Source organism: Cyprinus carpio, chromosome B11 (assembly GCF_018340385.1).
Source record: "Cyprinus carpio isolate SPL01 chromosome B11, ASM1834038v1, whole genome shotgun sequence".
Classification (NCBI taxonomy): Eukaryota; Metazoa; Chordata; class Actinopteri; order Cypriniformes; family Cyprinidae; genus Cyprinus; species Cyprinus carpio.
The window spans coordinates 16,290,115-16,310,200 of NC_056607.1; the positions used below are offsets into that span (position 1 = coordinate 16,290,115).

At 35.1% G+C, this 20,086-nt stretch overlaps 1 protein-coding gene across 1 annotated transcript in view; it reads left to right on the plus strand.

The window, feature by feature from the left end:
• The first annotated feature begins 2,717 nt into the window (after nucleotides 1–2,717).
• Nucleotides 2,718–20,086, plus strand: part of LOC109060853 (plasma membrane calcium-transporting ATPase 2-like) — a 119,842-nt gene continuing 102,473 nt past the window's right edge. Inside the window, exon 1 of the mRNA XM_042734220.1 lies at nucleotides 2,718–2,852. The gene's annotated coding sequence lies outside the window, so the exon portion shown is untranslated. The remainder of the gene's footprint in view (nucleotides 2,853–20,086) is intronic.

Below are 20,086 nucleotides of genomic sequence, written 5' to 3' on the forward strand. Positions count from 1 at the left end.
TGAAGTTGAAAATGGTTGTGGGTTTTTAATAATGGGTGTGCCTGCTCTAGATTTCTTCCACAAATTGCATGAGTTTAACATGAGTGTCTGATAATGACGGTAGAAGCGTAATTGTAAGTGTTAAATGATGCATTTCTTGCATTTCTGTGTTTCATGATTCAGTGTTTAATTGAATACTTTAAACATGTACTTTCGAATTTTAGCAATGTACTACATCCATGCAGGTTACAAGATGCTCCATATGAAATGATCAATTCCTAAAATATATATGCAGCTATATTTTTATAATTAAAAAAAACAACAACCATTTTTGTGTTGTCACTGCATTAAAGCCGTAAACATATAATAATGTAATAGTGGAAAGAATGAAACCTGAATTTAAGTGTTTACAATTCAATTCATATTTATTTGCATAGCACTTTTCACAATAATATTGTTCCCAAAGCACATTCTTTAAATCGATTCCACACTGTGTAAATGATATTTAATAAATAGGTTAAGATAACATGTTACTTTTGACAGCCCAAATTAATATATCTTTAAATAAATAAATAAATAAAACTAGTTTAGAAATCTACTGATAGAATGTATACCTTGAATGCACTGTAAATCACTTTGGACAAAAACATCTGCCAAATGTTATTTGTTGTAATTCATTAGTTTTTATTTCAGTGCCATTTATCATGCAGATGTTTTAATATTAGCATGTCTATACAAATTCTTCAAAGCACACAACAAGATGAAGACACTGTACCACCCTTTTCACCATAATCATTAATGTGACAGTGCCATTGGTTTATTAGCAAGGCAGTGACTGGCCTGTAATCCAATAATTACAGTCAGAGGACCTGACAAGGCCATCACTCAGCCTCTTAACAGATCTGACCCATCCATTCAACTTCCCCTGCTTCCCAGTCTGCATTCCCCTGAGTGTAAAACCACACAAAAGTCTGGAAGATTCTCCACCCAATGTCCTTGGGGCTTCTGAGGCAAAGAGAAATCGCTATGGTCCACCAAGTAACATTAAAGGAATGGGTGAATTTGAGTTCTATTAACTTTGGAATTAGATTCTAGCCTGGAAAATAACCATGCATTCCATGCTAATGGAAATCTTCATGCAAAAGACACTAGCAATCACGCTGAACATCAGGAAAACAGTACCCTGAATGCACTCAGTCTCTCTTCTTACCTCTACAGTTTCAGCTACTGTTTCAGCTACATTTTCACCTGTCAGCTCAAGAGAGATAAAATTGCAAACCATATAGTTCCTGGTTTTCTGACCCACCATTCCCCTGGCATTTAAGCCTGAAGTCTTCCAGTAACTGTACTAAGGTTGCTTACATCATCTCACTGACAGAACTGCAGTAAATCGAGTACTTTCTGGACCTTTCGTCCAGAGTTGTTTTTGGAAGCAAACATGAAAATCTTTCCCAATTATGAGTAGCTAACTACAAGCAATAACCTCAGCTGTTTCTAAAATAGTGTCATCTCAAATGATCTGTCAATGTCTAAATGAGAGTGGCACACCCTCTGTGGATATTTTTTCTATTATCCCAAAATTCAGTTGGTCCTTTCTAGCATATCCCATTTTCCAGCATTCTTTCATAGCCTGTTTGTAACTAACAGTCTATTTTGTCTCTGCAACACCCTTGTGTCCTCCAGAAAAATCTCATTAAAGGAAATGCCCATAAACTTGACGGATAATGTACTGATAGAAAATAACTATTACCTTTTCTGTTTTTCTAGATTTTTTTCCATTCACAGTGGTACTACATTAACAACTTAGTTTGTATGCAGATGTATTGGACATTTGGTTGTGACTACCTAAACTTTTCAGGAACTGTTCTCATAAATCAAGCTTTACACTTACAGAATGGGATTAGGCTCTGAGGCCATATACACGCTGCTGCTAAATTCGGGTGTCAATTCACTTTTTAGTGCTTAATATTTTTCTGCACACACACATCATTTACAGGAGTGAGAACTGCATTCTACAACTGAAATAACTTAAGACTACAGAAATTCTGCATAATATGTATGTAACCAAACTTAACAACTACTTGTAAATGACATTTAAATATGTATCAAGGTTAAATCTCTCTTGTGTCTTTTGTATTTCTTTAAACATTAAATTCTCAAGTATTATAAGAGTGGAAGACTTTAATCCAAACTGCCTCTTTTTCTGTAAATCCTCAGGGGATTTTTTTTCTTTTAAAGATTGTACGTTTTTAGATGTTGCAACAGAATCTTTTTTTAAAGCAGTGCATTATATTTCTTTCATTTGTTATATCATAAATTTATTATTTTTTATTATATTTCATTATATTTATTTGTGTTTGACAATTTAAGTGATATTTCACAAAAATAAATAAATAGATAAAATAAATAAAAAATTCTGTTATCATTTACTCACCTCCATGTCATTCCAAACCGGAATGACTTGTAACACAAAAGGAGAAATTTAGCAAAATCAAAAAATAATTTCATGCATTTATTGATGTAAACCAACTGCTTTTGAGTTACTAAACATCAGACTATTCCTGTTATGCCAATCAATCATCAGCAGTATTTTCCTCTTGCCCCACTCTACTACTAACCTAAACCACTGGGCTACAGGGGTCAGTAGTGAGCAGGCGTGAGAGCGCAGTGTTCATCAACATTCTAACAGGGTGTTTTGTAAATAAGCAATCCGCTGAGAGCGGAATACTGGCTGCCGGGGCTGTCTGGCCACGTCCCCCTGGAGTTAAACTGACATGGTGTCTGGAAAGCTGTCACACATGAGGCCCTTCCTACAGGCGTGACTCCTAACTGCTTGAGTGAGACAAAGAGATACAAAGTGACAAACTAGCCTGGTAGGTTCCATAATCAGCTCTCTCTTCGTACTGCAGCAGATACGTCTAATGAATACATTAACATGACATACATGAGTCTCTCTTTGTACTGTTGGTTATCAGTATAAGCTCTCTCTTCGTACTGCAGCAGACCCTGCCTCTGCTGAATAACTTTTTATCCCCGGTGGGGATAAAAACATCATGCAAACCCGCTCTGACGTCCCGATCTGAATCAAATGATTCGCGATACACGCTTTGAAGTCCCGATCTGAATCAAATGATTCGCGATACCTTACTGTCTGTCTATGCGCGATACACGCTCTGACGTCCAGATCTGAATCAAATGATTCGCGATACGCGATCCGATTGGAGCGCTTCGAAACAGTGAATCATTTTGCGACGCAATGGTTTAACTGATTCGGAGTTTCAAAAAGCTCCGTTGTGTTCTTTGCTCGCTTTCTCTATGTAATTTGTTGTTTGAATAACCGTGGACATTAAATCATTACAATTAATAGGCCTAACGTAGGCTTACAATGTTTTAATTAAACTGAGATCACACTAAATACAATTTTCGTCGTATTAAAAACAGTTCATAAAATTTTTCAAAAGCATCCCCCCCTCTGTTTTTTTCACAAATCGCACCCTGAGCTCTCTCTTCGTACTGCAGCAGATACGTCTAATGAATACATTAACATTATTTGGATTAGTGTTCTAAAAGGACTTGGGAGTAATAGTTACTAACATTGACGTCAGTTTATACGCAGATTTGGTTAGGATTGGGATCTATATTGAGGTATTGTCTGTATGTGGCTGTTATGGAAAGTCATGTAGGCTATTTTAAATGTGTGTGTTTATGTGTTTTATTATACAATTATAATATGGTTGTCATTAAAGGAATGAATTAATCAGAGAACCACCTTGCTACTAGCTAGTATATCATTAAAGGGATAGTACACCCAAAAATTTAAATTCTGTCAGTGGTGGCTCGTCAGAGGAGGCATGGGAGGCACAGCTTCCCCAAAATTTTGAGGTGAAAACGGGAGGAGGTCGAATTAATATTAATAAAATTAACAATTTATTTCAGTTCAGGTCTCAGAATGTGTATTTTTGTTTGTAATTTCACAGCTGTAATACCATAACATGGTACTGAAGTTGGAAAGCTCCGCTTTTCTATTCTGAATGTGCCAAATCTGCTGAAGTAATCACAACTGCTAAATGATAGAGAAGGAAAGGGGGAGGCCTGGGGAGAGCTGAGCTCTCGTGCCTCCTTTGGTAAAAAAAAAAAAAAACTGAGCCAATCAGCATCAAGAGTTCACTTTCAGTGATGAGGAGTGTTGAGAAAAGAAACCTCGCAAGGGAGGCTAGCATCCCTTCTGATATCAACCAATCATCATAGAGATGTAAATTGCATGATATTAGTTTGAATGTCTCGTGCTGCGATGATAATGTACCAAGTACTTAATAATTACTTAATATTGAATATTTGATTGCCAACAGATTTACCAAGCTGTCATTCAAACAGTATATACAAATTAAAAATAAAGGGAGAACATGCCTAAGATGGATATAGGCTACAGCAGTCGGTTTAATTAAATGGCACAACAGGCAGCTCTCTTTTAACACAGACTTTTAAGAAGGGATGGATGTTTGCTTCAAGTGACAGACCAGGTAAGTGAAGTTATTTTATCTTGCTGTATGTGCAAATAATAATAATAATCGGCAGGGATCCCCAGACCAATAGTATGCCTCCTCTATTTTAAAACCCACGAGCTGCCACTAAAAACTGTCATTAATTACTCACCCTTGTGTCATTCCAAACCTGTAATACCTTTGTTTATCTATAGAACACAAATTAAGAAGTCCAAGAGCTTTCTGACCCTGAATAGGCAGCAATGCAACAATCACATTTAAGGCCCAGAAAGGTAGCAAGGACATTGTTAAAAATAGTTGTCAGTTGTTCAGCCTTAATTTTATGGAGCTACGAGAATACCTTTTGTGTGTAAAGAAAACAAAAACAATGTCCTTGCTACCTTTCAAAACAATATATCAACAAATATTCAAGTATTTTTACAGCATAGTGAGACCGCCTCATTTATGTCATTTGCATTGCTTCATGCAAGTTTTCTTTAGTGTTAATTGCTCACAACAATATTCTGAGTGTTGGAATTTTCTGTGCAGCAGCATTATGGGTAAGTTTTTTTGTTTGTTTGTTGTTGTTGTTTTTTGCCACAAATTCAGCTCTTAAAGTGTTGTTGTTTTTATATATATATATATATATATATATATATATATATATATATATATATATATATATATATATATATATATATATATATATATATATATATATATATATATATATATATATATATATATATATATATTAGTTGAAATAATGCAAGCGGACAGCTTCAACAAAAGCATACAATCAATTAGCAACCTCATAGTTCACAGTACAGTAGGTTTGTCTTTAAAGCTTTATAAGTTATTGTTAAAAATCAGTTTCCCTACAGAAAAAAATAATAATTGTGTTTTCACTTTCGACTATTGCACTTTATAATTTGCTCTGTAATTTTTGGACAGACATATTCAATTTAGATGTAATTAAAATGACAAAGCATCACTATAAAAATTGCTTTGTCAAGTAAAAATAAAATCATTTAAGTGGTAACACTTTAAAATGGTTTGATTTTAATCAGTCAATGTATTTAATAAGTCTAAATCATTACATTACACAAACAAAAGTAATTTTTATTGGTCACATCAGCTAAAAATAGTTATTTAAAACTAACCTCCTCAGGGAAAACTTTTTCTCTCTCATGAGTGCTTTACTCTAATAATCTAAATATGTTCTCTAGTCCAGTTGCGCACATACCTTACAATGCCTACAAATGGATTTCCTCTCTCTCTCTCTCACTCTCAAACCCTTCATCATACACACACAGCTGTCAATGGGAAATCATTGACAGCACTCCGTCTAATCCGGCGGCTGGGGAAACCCTAATAGTGAATAAAAGCCTAATGGAGTGGACTCTTTAAAACACAAAGCATCGTCATTTGGGGAAAAATTAGCAATATCATCCTGGTGTTTGAGTTGTGTGCCCTTCAGACTCACTTGGCTTCCTATGGTGCTGATAATCTATTTGTATGTGGCGCTGTGCCCATATCCAACAAAGCGTGTGAAATGTGTTAGTGCTGATGAACTCTGGGTATGTTGATTAAACCCACTCAATATTCACCTTCATCTTTCCCTCTCCTCCCATTTCACAGCCCTTATTTATTACAGACACATCACAGATGCCTTCTCTACTCACATCTTTCCCCCAGCACATTGGTTCCTGCTTGATCTCATTATAGCGGCAGCGCTCATTCATTGATCTGCTCTCTGGGCTGGTTACGCAAAGGTCAGAGTGGAGACTGTATGGACAGGCCCTTCACTGACCAGTGTTCTCTATCTACAGCTGTTCTCGCTTTCAGAAAATTGCTAAGATACTCTGGAAAAAAATCTCCACAAATAATGTAGATAATATATCACATATATATTGTCAAACAGTAACTGAAAGAAGTGATGTTAGTGTTAACTTCTTAAGGTATTATCTTTTGTTTGCTGAAATGGCTCTGTTTGATCCATTTTGCATTTTTAATGTTTTACAACAGTTTGACCTTTCTAAAATGGCAAGTAGTTAAATAGTTGATATTGTGCCTTTGAATGGAAAAATGTAGGGGAAAAAGCTGTGAAAGGTAAATTGTAACAGGGTCATTCAGTCATGAAAACAATTGAAATATTCAGGAAACGCTGTCTAAAGGATATTATTATTTAGCTTACATGAAAGAATTTGCTTTTCAAAAGTTTGGGATCAGTAATATTTGTAGTTTTTTTTTTTTTAATAAGTCTCTTATGCTCATCATGGCTGCATTTATTTGATCAAAAATACAGAAAAAACAGTAAAATTCTTACAGTTTAAAATAATTTTCTATTTTAATATAATTTAAAATTGTATTTATTTCTGTGATGCAAAGCTGCATTTTCAGCAGCCATTACTCCAGTCTTCAGTGTCACATCCTTCAAAAATCATTCAAATATGCTGATATATTATCAATGTTGGAAACAGTTGCTGCTTAATATTTTTTGGAATCTGTGACACTTTTTTTCAGGATTCATTGATGAGTAAAAAGTTAAAAATAACAGCATAATAAATCAGCATATTAGAATGATGTCTGCAGGATCATGTGACATTGAAGCTGAATTTTCAAACTTTTGAAAATTCGGCTTTCCATCACCGGAATAAATGATACTTTAAATTAAATTAAAATAGAAAGTTTTTGTTTTAAATTGCAACAATATATCACAATATTACTGTTATTTTCGTAATTTTTTTAACGGCAGTGTGTGTCAAAGAATCAGTGTTCTAGAATGATTTATGAAGGATCATGTGACTGAAAATTCATAAAAATATAGTTAATCTTAAAAAGTAAACAATTCACATTTTTTATGTTTTACTAAAATATAATTTTCTATATTGTATTATTTTTACTTTTCATTTATTTATCAAATAAACAAAGAGACCTTTTTCAGTTTCAGAAATCATTCTAAATTGCTGATACTTTGATGAGTAACATTCACAAGAACATTACTGATTTAATTAGCTATGTAATCTGCATTCAAAACAAATCAGAAAATCACCATATTTTTTTTAATTAGACTGGACTATTTAAACTGAAGAACATTTTTCATGATGTGCCCTTGCTCTGCCTTGAGGTAACTGAACTACACTTGGCAGATTTAATCTGCAATCTAAAGTGAGCATCTGAGCAAACCCATTACATATTTATATTTTTCAGCATTTGTCATGCAAACCCTGCATTACTGCAGGAATCAAATTGCAGTTGATCTCAGACAACGGCATGTGTGGAAGTGATGCTGCGATTAAGCTTCCTAGATGAAGTCAACTACACAAAGGTAAGCAGATACATTCTATGAAGGACATCAAAGCACTATGAATAACCATTCAACAACCAACGGACATTAAACTACACATCAGCCTCCCTTTTTACAACACCGAGGGATGCCATTCTGCCATGTGGCCTTTCCTTTTTTATGGGGAGCTGTTTAATATATGGCAGCCATCCCGACTTTGATGGAAGACCGGGTCCATTATTCACATTGTCTTATTTTGCTTTTGATCATTTTGCAGTGTTTTGTGAGAATTCCAGTGTGACAGCATATGGTCATTAGGGCAGAAGGGTCTACTGGACAGAACATGGAAGTTCGGACTTTGGTTCCCATGGAGACCACATTCTCTGAAAGAGATGTGGAACCAAGAAAGAATTCCATGGTGCCATAAAATGAGCCAGGCGTTTGTGTGTGCTTTCATTTTCCTCAGCTACTCTTAAAAAGGGAGGGAAAGAAATGTCCATTCACTAGCAACCATCAATTACACTTTTATAGGCGGTCCACCTTCTGCTAAAAAAAAGCTTGACAACATTGGCAGTGGGTTGGAGCTGCAGTGGGGACCCTGTTTTGTACAGGTATGTATGTGTGTTTTCTTGCTTGTGTGTGTGTGTTCCTTTGTGTCGAATGGGAAAAAGGTCAGTCTTGTAAGGGGTAAATGGCAAATATCCTTTCTAAATCCCAGCTTTGCTCAGAGGGTCAGAGAGAAAACAAGTAGGCTGTAGTCATGTAGATTTTCTTATCCCAACTTGATTTGTAGCTGCTCTCTGTCAGTGTAATAACGTCCACAGTGTTTTCTATTCTAGTCACTTGCCTGGCTCTGTTGTGCATTTACATAGAAATTGCATTGGCGTTTTTTTTTTCTATTTAATGGCACACTGTTTAGTGCTGCTGCAGGAGTCTAAAGGCGTCTGTGATGATGGTGGTTGGAGTGCACTCTAAGAAAAGTCTGTAAAAATAAGGCTCAATGTACTGTGTTAATTTAAAGGAATATTCCACATTGATTTTCAGTTTTTTACCCAGTTGTTTTACCCATATTTTGAATTATGCATTGCATATTGTGTTGTGTTTTAGGGTTAAAGGAAATGTTCACAAACTTAACGGATAATGACCAGGCAGAAAATTACAGATTTTACAGTGTGGGGGTCTCTGCTTATAACCGTATAAATTAAAAATACATTTCAAATGCATAAAATTAAACATTCTTTCTATTACTATGAGAGTATATTGCTATTTATATTTAAACAGAGCAATTGTGGTTAATTATCCCTTTTAATCATTAGAAACTCATTATGCAAAGTACCAGGGCTGTCGCCATGGGTGTTATTTCTGGGCGCACTTTCTATTCTTACAAAAACATTGCAGAAAAAGCAGTGCAGTACTTAAAGGTGCTGTATGTAGGATTGACACAGAGTGATTAAACTAGGTATTGCAGTTCAAATTCAAAATATTGGAGAGGTTTTTTTCACCTGGCCCCTCCTCCTCAGACTTGACGCACACGCAGGTTGCCAGATTGATGACACAAACAGGAACGATTTTCCTTTTATAGCAAAATCATTAGGATATTAAGTAAAGATTATGTTCCATTAAGATATTTTGTAAATTTCCTACCGTACATATATCAAAACCTAATTTTTGATTAGTAATATCCATTGCTAAGGACTTCATTTGGTTAATTTTAAAGGCGATTTTCTCAGTATTTCGATTTTTTTTGGCTCCCATCAGATTTCAGATTTTCACCATGTTGACTACATTTATTTCTCCATACATTTTTTAGTGAAACTAAGTTCTTTTTCTGCCACTTTTTTGGAAGTGATAAGATCAAGACCAAGAGTATGTGAAGCGTTTTATTAGATCATAATGTTAGGTTGTCATCCCCACGGACGTTCCACCTGTTACAAAATGTGAAAAGCCACATGCTGATTGGAGCGACTCCCAGTTTGCCTGGTGTGCTCACTAGCACAAAATAATCACAGGGCGGGACCGACATGTCCTCGCCAGCTCTGATGTCCTTCTGGAGACACAGACACACATATGCACATACGTACCTACTCTCTCAGGGCCGGCCGGAGTCTCTCAGGATAGGCATGCGATGCCGGGGGAGTTGCTGAAAGGTCATAGCGGATAATTGTGTTAGTTCCTACTGTGCACCTCAATGCAACTGAGGACTGATGAAGAACAGAGCACGTATGCTCATAGGGCCTGGAGTGTGACCAGTTCTCATTAGCTTTGCGAGTAGGAAGACAGACAGAGAGGAAAAAAGATCCGGACAGAACAGAAGGGTTATGAAATAAAGAGATTATTCATTTACAAAACAGCATGGAGGTCAAAGTAAAAGAATAGTTCATCCAAAAATGAAAATGCTGTGATCATTTACTCACCCTCATGTTGTTCGAAACACATAATCATCTGCCAAAGCTTTCAAGCTTCAAGCATGCAAATACACAAAGTAGGCTATACGACTCATGTACAATGTTCCAAATTTTCCAGAGTCATCTGAGTTTTCATTTAATTCATTTATTCACTGATAATATTCTAATTCAAGTTAATATTCACTGATAATCTGCCAGTGAGGTTTTGTGATTCACTGAATATTTATTGGATTGTTCACAAAACAGACCTGTGTTGTTAATGTTAAATAAAGCTATGAAAAATGGGTAATACTTTAGTTTAGGGATCAGTTCTTAAAATAAAGTGTTACTGCTTGACACTATTAACTAGTTGCTTATTAGCATGTGTATACTAGCATATTGGCTGTTTATTAGAACTTATAAAACACATATTCTTACCTTATTCTGCATGACCATATTTTAGATCCCTTAATTCTACTCCATACCTAAACTTAACAGCTACCTTACTATTAGCAGCAAATTAGGAGTTTGAGGGAAAACTCTTAATTAATATTGAATACCTGTATTCCCTGTGTTCCCTAAAATGATTTAATGATCGATTATGATCTAAAGTGTTACTGAAAAACATTTTATTTAATTAAATTAGTCAAAATACAATGTAAAAAAATTAATAAAAATAAAACAGCTGAAGTTTTAAAAGTACTTAAACTGAAATAAAAATAAAGCTTAATAGAATAGAAAGTAAATTTAAAAAATGACCAAAGTGCATAACAAAATTACTAAAACTACAATTAAAAAAGAAAAAAAAAGAAAAAACATTTTAATAAACAATAGCATAATAATACTAAAATAACAGAAATCAAACATCGCTACTGCTATCATAAGTTAATAAAAGATTATATTTTGTTTTTTTTATTGTTATTGAGTTATTGAATGCCTTTAGAAAATGCAGAATATAGCATTTTTTTAAAATATTATCACCTAGTCCCCTATACAATGAAACATTTACTCTTTAAAATATTCTGTGGATATTCCTATTAAAAATAAAAATTCAGCTTTTGTGTTCTGCAAATGACATTGGAATGACATTAGGGTGAACTGTCCCTTTAAATCAACTGAATTTTCCCCCTCTCTGAGCTCTTGCACATGTGAGCCTGTATCTCGCATCCCCTCTCCCTGCTTCTTGTTGTTTTCACTCTCCTTTATCTCACCCCCCAACCCCACCCCACCCCTCTCTCCTTCTGTCTCTCTCCCTCCCTTTCTTGCACTGCTGCAGTCAGTGTTCACACGTACAGTAACGCAGCCTTAGTCACAACCAGCCTCCTCTCACCCAACCCCTTCTTACTTACATGTTCTATTTATGCGATTTGCGTGCAAGCTTGTGTCTGGGTGTGTGAAATGTGATATAATTTTAATCATACTAATTACAAACTACGCCAACATCACCCATCTTAATTTGTTCTCTCAATTTGAACAATAACATGGTGGCAGCTTGAAGGGGGAGATCTAGCACCTAAAACCAAGCAGAGAGAATATGCACTAAATGGCTTCATTTCAGGAACATTGTGGGAAAAAAATTTCTTCACAGACTGCACATTTGTGCTCGTGCCCAATGAATAACTGCAAACAAAAACAAAAACCAGGGGGAAATCCTAGAGAAAATGCCCAGAATGCTAGAGTGAGCACTTTTCATTGTTTTGGTCTTATTGGTTTGTCCTGAGGGTGGAATCGGGTGTCAGAACGATGACTGTGTGAACTTCAAACTTCAAACTTTTGTTGACACCTCAGGAAGTGGTATTTTAAATAAGCTTCATATTGTTAAACCCAGGGGTCAAGGTTTGGCTTGTTAGCATGGGCCAATTAGCCCCTGGTAGATGCTGTTAATACATCTTAAGTAGACAAGACATCTTTTTCCTGTGGTAAAAAAGGAGTGTCATGATGCTCCTTTTTTATCCTACCTGTAATGACATGAAAACACATCCTCTGGGATGAGCATGTTTTTAATTTCTGAATTAAAATTAATTAGAATGTCAGAAACATCAAGGTGATACAACTGATCCTATATCACAATAAAGAAAAAGGCTTATTAAAAGTAAAATGAATTAAGTAATTAAGTCAATACCCAGGTATATAAATGAAAATGTACTACATTGATGTATAGTGTTCTGCTAGTGCCATTTTTGAGGGCTCTCAAAAGTGTGAAGTGTAAAACGAGTTATGTTCTTATCGAGGAACTGCCATTAAGATGAATGGGAATGCTACCAAATAGCTTTCTCCTGGTATTACAGACCTCCTTGTGGTAAATCATACTGCAGTATATGTGGGGATTTGCATATCGGTTTTTGCTATGAAGGAAACAGTTGGGAGAGCTGTGTACGCAGCCATATACAAACCAACTGCTGCTGGTGGACAGGATGACACATTGAGTTGTGGTCCCCCAGCCTGAAGTAATAGCAGCACATGGGCCGTTAATCTGGGGATGTCATCAACAAAAGCAGGCTGGACTGTCCATCAGACTTTGCCCCTCACCAGCGGAAGCATCTCGTTCCAAGAACTCGTGGAAGGATTTATATCTGCAATAGTGTTGGAGATTAAGGAGAGGCTTTTCTAATTCCCCATCCTTCATATCAAGCCTAGGCTTCCAGCAAGAATGGGCAGAAATCATCTACTCGCTGCATGGTTCACAAAGCAAGCAATGGCTCAGCTAATAGATTTTGCTATTCTTTTTGTATTTAGCATACAGTTTTCCTTTTTTACTTGGGTGCTATATTTATCCATAGTTCCCCATCGTGTACTAAAACAAAAATCACAGTTATTAAAGACCACAGCTTTTACTACTGTAATGTATAGGGTAACTGTTCTGTTCCTTGAGAGATGAACAGACTTTGCTCATAATAACCAACAGCTGGAGATGGTTGCTCTGTTCCAAAACCTAATGAGCTGTCTCTGTAGGCAGAATTTTAAGGCATCACAGGCACTCTTCTTATACAAAGGGTGTTTCAAAATATAACTTAATTAAGCCTCTGAAAATGTTTTTGCCCAATTTTATGGCAGCATCACATACTTAAAGGAATAGTTCACCCAAACCATTTTCGGAACACAAATTAAGATATTTTTGATGAAATCCGACAGCTTTCTGACCCTGCATAGACAGCAATGGAACAACAATGTTCAAGGCCCACAAAGGTAGCAAGGACATTAAAATAGTCCATGTGACATCAAGGGTTTAACCATCATTTTATGAAGCTATGAGAATACTTCTTGTGCTCAAAGAAAACAAAAATAACGGCTTTATTCAACAATTTTTCTTCTCTTCCATGTCAGTCTTCGACACGCGTTCACAACAGTACCATCTCTCTTAATACATCGTCTGTATATTCTGGTTCAAATAAGGCTGGGCAAAAAAATTGCAAGTCATCATCTCAGTCGACATCTTGTTTACGACATGATTACGAAGACTGTTTTATGTACAGTGTCTGTCTTCTGCTTGCAAACAACAAGGCACAGCACAATTGAGAAAAATGCTGAATTGAAACTCCTGTGTATAAACTGTACTTTAACTAGAAAAGTAAAGTTAGAGACTTTGAAGGCTGACTTTACAAAGCCTTGTTTGAAAGTTTTTTAAAAAGTTGAAAATCTTATTTTTTATTATTATTATTATTTTTTTTAAATCCTTGAAGTTTGTAACTTTATAGGCTTTACAGATATATGGAATGATAGTAAGAACAATAGAATATTTCAACTGCTGGGTATGGTCAAATTTAATTAAAATTCCAACTTATTAATTGAAAGGTAGTTCCTTCATTCAGAATCTGTGCTCCTGTGCTTTCCATTGCGCATAGAAGGCAGCTGTCTGTGTAGGCAGAGCACAGCCAGGCAGCTCTCTTGGTTTTGGAACAGAGCTAATAACAACCACAGGAGATCTTTCAGAAGTATAGTACATGTCAAACAGTATACATAAGACGATAGTGTTTTCTGGATATATGTACACGTATACAATATTTGTACATGTTAGCCTTTGTGTGTATACAGTATGTTTGTGAGAATACTAACATATTTTGAGTACTAGACATATTACTTTGCACTCCTGCCTAGTGTTTGTTTAGTTTTTGAGCGTCTGGTGTTTTATTCATAGTACGAGGGTACAAAGCCAGCAAACACAGAAACTCTCATCAAGCAGAACCTCACTGCTCCTCACCACAGCAAACAAGCGTGCTCGAGAGAGAGAATGAATAACTTATCATGAGAAAATGAAAACAATATCTCATTATGGTCATGAGAGGACCATGTATATGTGCTACTGAATCCAAATCATATCTATCTCCTGAAATATTTACATCTGCGTGAAGTGCAGGAGGCGTCTTCTGATGTCTGTGCTTTCTCAAAAGACACACTGTGGTGCTCTTTAGATGGTGGTGGAATAGATTCAATTTAGATATAAATGGAAGGTTGATCGCCTCATCTGTTAGTGCTGCTACTCTGTCCTTATCACCTCTCCCTGCTTTAATTTGAAGAGCAACACAGCTTTGTTATTTTGACACCGCGCTGCTGTAAAGCTGACAGCAGTGTTTGAATCATGGAGGCTTACAGCTGAAGCAATTTGTCAAAAATACTGCAGGAATGTTTTATGAACTAAAACCTCAAATACTTTTTAAGAGTTAACGTGTCCTGTCCTAATGTGTCATGTTTTGGTGATACTATTTGAGGGTGTACAGCAGCACTCGTGAGCATCCTTAAGAATCATAAAATGATAAATGGGACACAACAGTCTTCACAGATATGGGCACGTGAATGTCTGTATGCCAAGTACTGCATTAAAACAGCATCACAACCCCATTTTACATCTGTAATATGATTTATTACCATGTATATTCAATGAGAAAAATTGTAGGATGGGAAGAATTTTATACATTGGGACCTGACAGGTTATGAAAAACAGACCTTATTAAATTGGAAGGGAGGGGATGAAATTGAAGACGGGATGATGTCATCTAAAAAGAAAGACGCTTCAATCTTTATTATATAAAAAATATATATTATTATATTTATTATTGAATTATTGTTTTTTTTTTTTTATAATCTGCAACAGCAAACAATGCCCAATAATGTGTTTTAAAAAATGGTAAACTTTGTTTTTTTGTAAAATATTGATATTATTTATTATATAACATTTAATATTAATGTTTGATCAATATTGATTTTTTATTTGGAATAAGGTGCAACAACAAACAGTGTTCATGTAAACTGTTGTAAATATGGTCAATTTTTATTTTGATAAAATACTTTGGGGATAATTATTATCTAATATTTTATAGGATAATATTTATTTAATAATATATTTTTTTTTATTTGGAATAAGGTGCAAAGGTCAGTGCTTAATAACATGTTTTAAAAATGATCAATTTTGATTTTAGTAAAATGTTGGGAATATTTCATAGTAGCCTATTACATTTAATGTTTGAGTATTATTGAATAATATTGCATGCTTTATTTAAAATAAGGTGCAACAAATAAGAGTATTCAGTAATGTGTTTTAAATATGGTCAATTTTGACTTTGGTAAATCATTAGGACTATTTATTATATGGCATTTAAAATTATAACATTTATTATCGCTATTTTTTTTTGGAATAAGGTGCAACTATGATTAATGATGAGTAACTTTAAAAAGTAAACAGTTCTGATTTTGGTCAAATATTGGGAATATTTATTATATTACAATTAATATTATAATAATTGTTATGTTTGTTTTATTCATTTATTTATGGGAATGAGGTGCGAAAACTAACAATGTTTAATAATGTGCTTTAAATTTTAAAATTTCAAATGCCTAAACACTCTTCATCAGATTTTTACAATGTACAGGCTGAATTTGTCTCGGCGGTTTTGATCTTTGCTTCCAAAAACCCAATGTCACAAATTATTGTGAGAATCCAGAGTCTTGCATTCATTCTGAGAGAGATGTAGGGAAGAATAAAAATGAAGTTAAGGGGCACAGAAAATTAATTAGGGATTAGAAAAAAGAAAGGATAGAGGAGGGGGAAGAGAGACAAGGAGAGCCGTGTGTTAAGCAATCAAGCAGAAAATGGAGGAACCGATTTATGCACTCGTTCCTTTTCACATACCATTGCTCTTAATGAAGAAAGACCCTGTTTCATCAGGTCAAAAGCTACATTTTACTTCATGATCAGTGCACCTTTTGTGCTCCAAAGGCATATTCTTCAGTCCCATAAAAGGTACATCATTTTAAATTTAAGCCAAATGAACTGAACTGCTTTGATACTTTCACAGGCTGTTTCCATTACATTCACTCTGTGTGGGATCCACCATTTTGTCCCGCTCACCATATATTTGTTTGGATAAGTTCCAGCAGTATGTAGCTGTTAAAAATTGATCAGTGTATTTATTATTAATATGTAGTGAGTTAATTATGGATAAACATTCCTACTAAAGGCCTAATGATATTCAGTTGTGGTGATAATTAAGAAGGTTGCCGATTCTCTTTGACTGTGTCCTCTTTGGTGTCGTTGGGCACCTGCCGTGAGGAGTCTTCCCGCCTGCCAGTGAAACCTCCATCCATCAGCTACATTGGCATTTTCACAAATGTCATCAGTTACGTTCTGCTTCTTTTCTTGCCTGTCTTTCCAGTTTTTTTTCCCAGCTCTCTCTTCCTCTCCCTTGTTTATCATTTTTTAAAACCAGCACACAAACACATGCATCTTCAACAGAATGATATTTTCCTGCAGTAATCAATAAAGAATAATGTTTTTGTTTTGTTTTTGCTCTTTTAGAATAAATCATGCATGTCAGCGTTTGTAGACAGACCCTATTAAACAGATGCTGCAGTATCTGTTTAACACTCTCCATCTCTTAAAATGACAAAATAAAGTGCAATCAAATACAGCAAATAAAAAAAAAATAAAAAAAAATAAATAAAAAAAAACCTCTTAATAATAGCTCTTAAAACAAATTAACTAGAATCTGAGCCACAACAGCTCATTCTTTGAGGGAAAGCTATAGCTGAAATCTTGGAATTACTTCTGGGACCCTCTCTTTATGATATGTTGCATTCATGTCAGATTGAATGTGTTTACAAATAAAGTGCACATGAATGCCACCATAAAGATATAATTACCAGTTGGCAACTGCTGATTTTCCATAAACCCAGACATTCCAATTTGAGGCCATGTCAATAAATAATTAAGGAGGAAGAACTGATCATTATATGTTGTTATTGTGAGTGTGTGTTGGTTTAATTTAGTTCAGTGTGTAAACTTTGTAGTTTAGCCTTTGGGGCAGATTTTAAGAACTACTTTTATGTAGCAAGGATGCATTAAATTGATTGAAAGTGACTAAAAATTGCTGTTCTTCACACACAGAACGCAACTGAGCTTTTGAATTTTATGTTCATTGAAAATTCTTGAAAAAATGTACAGGTATCCCAGTTAACACAAGAATGTTGAGAAGCACAGCTGTTTTCAACATGATGATAATAATACAATAACAATAAACATTTCTTTAGCACCAAATCAGCATATTACAATTATTTCTGAAAGATGTGACACTGAAGACTAATTCAGCTTTGCCATCATAGGAATAAATTACATCGTCAGGAAATGAAGAGGAAAGATGATACTGCTCAGTCTATTTTATTCTGGCAAAAGTAATTTCCAAACATGTGAGGAAATCCCCAGAAAAACTTAAAACTCTCAGATTTCAACAAAAATATGTTAATTTGTGTTCCGAAGATGAACGAAGGTCTTACAGGTTTGGAATGACATGAGGGTGAGTAAATAATGACAGAATTTTCATTTTTGCATGAACTCTCCCTTCAAGCACAGCTATACATCCATTCTGCATCTAAAGTGGTAGTGGTGAGCTCTGATTGGCTGATTAGCACTGAAATTGGAAATTTTCTGATCTGGGTTTCTCATGAGAACCAGGAACACAAGTGCAGAGTGGTCATCAATATTTAGTTTAAACGCCATTCTGTAAAATAGCAGGCGAGTTTAGGGTTACAGCCTTCACTCTTGAATCCAAACATTTCAAACAGCTACTTTACCCTCTTCTCCTGCTCCTCCCTTCTCATTCTCATTCTCCTCTCCTCTCTTTCTGCACCACTTCACACAGGCCTGCTTGCTAGCTATCCGGACACATAATCAATAGAGCGAATGCCAGGGAGAGAACTACTACATGGATTTCCAATGAGCTGCCACTGGTGTAGAGGAAAAAATAGATGGACAGAGATAAAATATGAGCGCCATAGCAGCACAAGCACACATGCTCACCTTTCACCTTTAACTCTAATTTGGGTCAAATGGTAAATTGAGGTTCTCTCTGATCTTTAGCGAGCAGTGGTATAGAGGTATAGATGTGAATACTATAGCAAAAAGTGAAACTGGAACTTGAGTGTGGTGCTCCATGAAGCTCTGCAGACTATAAACTAACGGTTCAGTTTATCTCAAGAAGAGTTTCCTGCTCATTTAAATTGGTGTTGAAATAGTTTCTTCCATCAGGAGGGTTTAGATTATTGCAATGTGTTGTGTTTGGATGAATAGTTGCCAAACCGCAAGTCCTGCAAGTGTCTTATCTCTCAGAGGCTATAATATGGATTAAATGACTCATCAAGGCTGTTTAAATGGTTTTTAATGTAGACTGTGAGTTGAAGATGAGTTGTATTCCCACCACAAGGTAGATTTGGGATTGCTGATTGATTTGGTTAAGTAAAATTAGTGTGAAAATGCTATAGTCTTCAACAACCCTGCTGCCGTCTTATCTGGAATTTCACTGAGGGAAGCTTGTGTCTGTGAATGAGATAATATCTTCTCTTCTGACATGAGAGAACGTCAGAAAAGGGGAAAATAAGGGTAAGCAGATATGATCTGTTCCACCTTTGGATAGGACAATGCCAGAGTGACTTGGCACATTTTAAACTGTTTTACCGTTTATATTTATACTATAAGCAACACCGGTCCGTGAGACTGCATTTAAACTCAGCTTTAATATAAAAATCTTAAAGTTTTCAAAACAGGGTAAAATGAGGGGCTAATGCAACATTAAAAAAAGAAACCGTCAGTTTACATGTTTTTTGTTTTGTTTTGTTTTTTTTGACTTTGTCTTGAAGATGGCTTGACTTAAATATCAAGTTGCCATTAATCAAAATCTGCCATTATTGAAACAATTATATTAATAAGATTTCAGTTGCTTAAATATAAATTTACCAAAACTGCATACTTGTGAGTGATAAAAAAGTAGGTTCTATATAGTATGAATGTTATCCAGATTTATGATATTCATCATGTTGTTATTGTTGTCATGGTTTTGAATGATTCTGTTTATGGAATAATTAATTCTAGATAAAACTGGCAAGTGATGACACCATGTTATTAATATCCCCAGTGCATGCTGGGAACTGAAAATGAACTACAAAATATTTCCATTTTTAACTTGTATACTTGCATAATATTATATAATCAAGAAAATAATTTTTCAAATTGCATGCAATAATTTTAAAGTGTAAAAAAAAAGTGCCTTATGTATTTAAAGTTGTTGAACTGATCCATTGCATGCTCGCTTGATTACACACAAAATTGTATGTTAATTAATAAATGATTCTAAGGTTCAGTATTGTTAACTGTGGATGTGATTTCAAAAATTGCTTGAGATTTATGAATATGAGGTGTAATGGCATCCTCATTATAAATTTACAGCAGCCTGAAACATAAAAATCCAGCATATGCTTGGCTCCCACAGGATTAGTCGGTGCCTTGAAGTGGAACTGCTGAGCAAAATGTGTAGGTCCTTTTAATCTAGGTTAGGGATGAATAAATCTCACTTTACAATTAATAAGAGCAGCTGAGATTTGATTTCAACCTTAAAGCACCCTAAACATTATACAACAGCTTAAGCACATATTGAGTTTTCATATTGTGCTTCATAGCTCTTTAGATACTA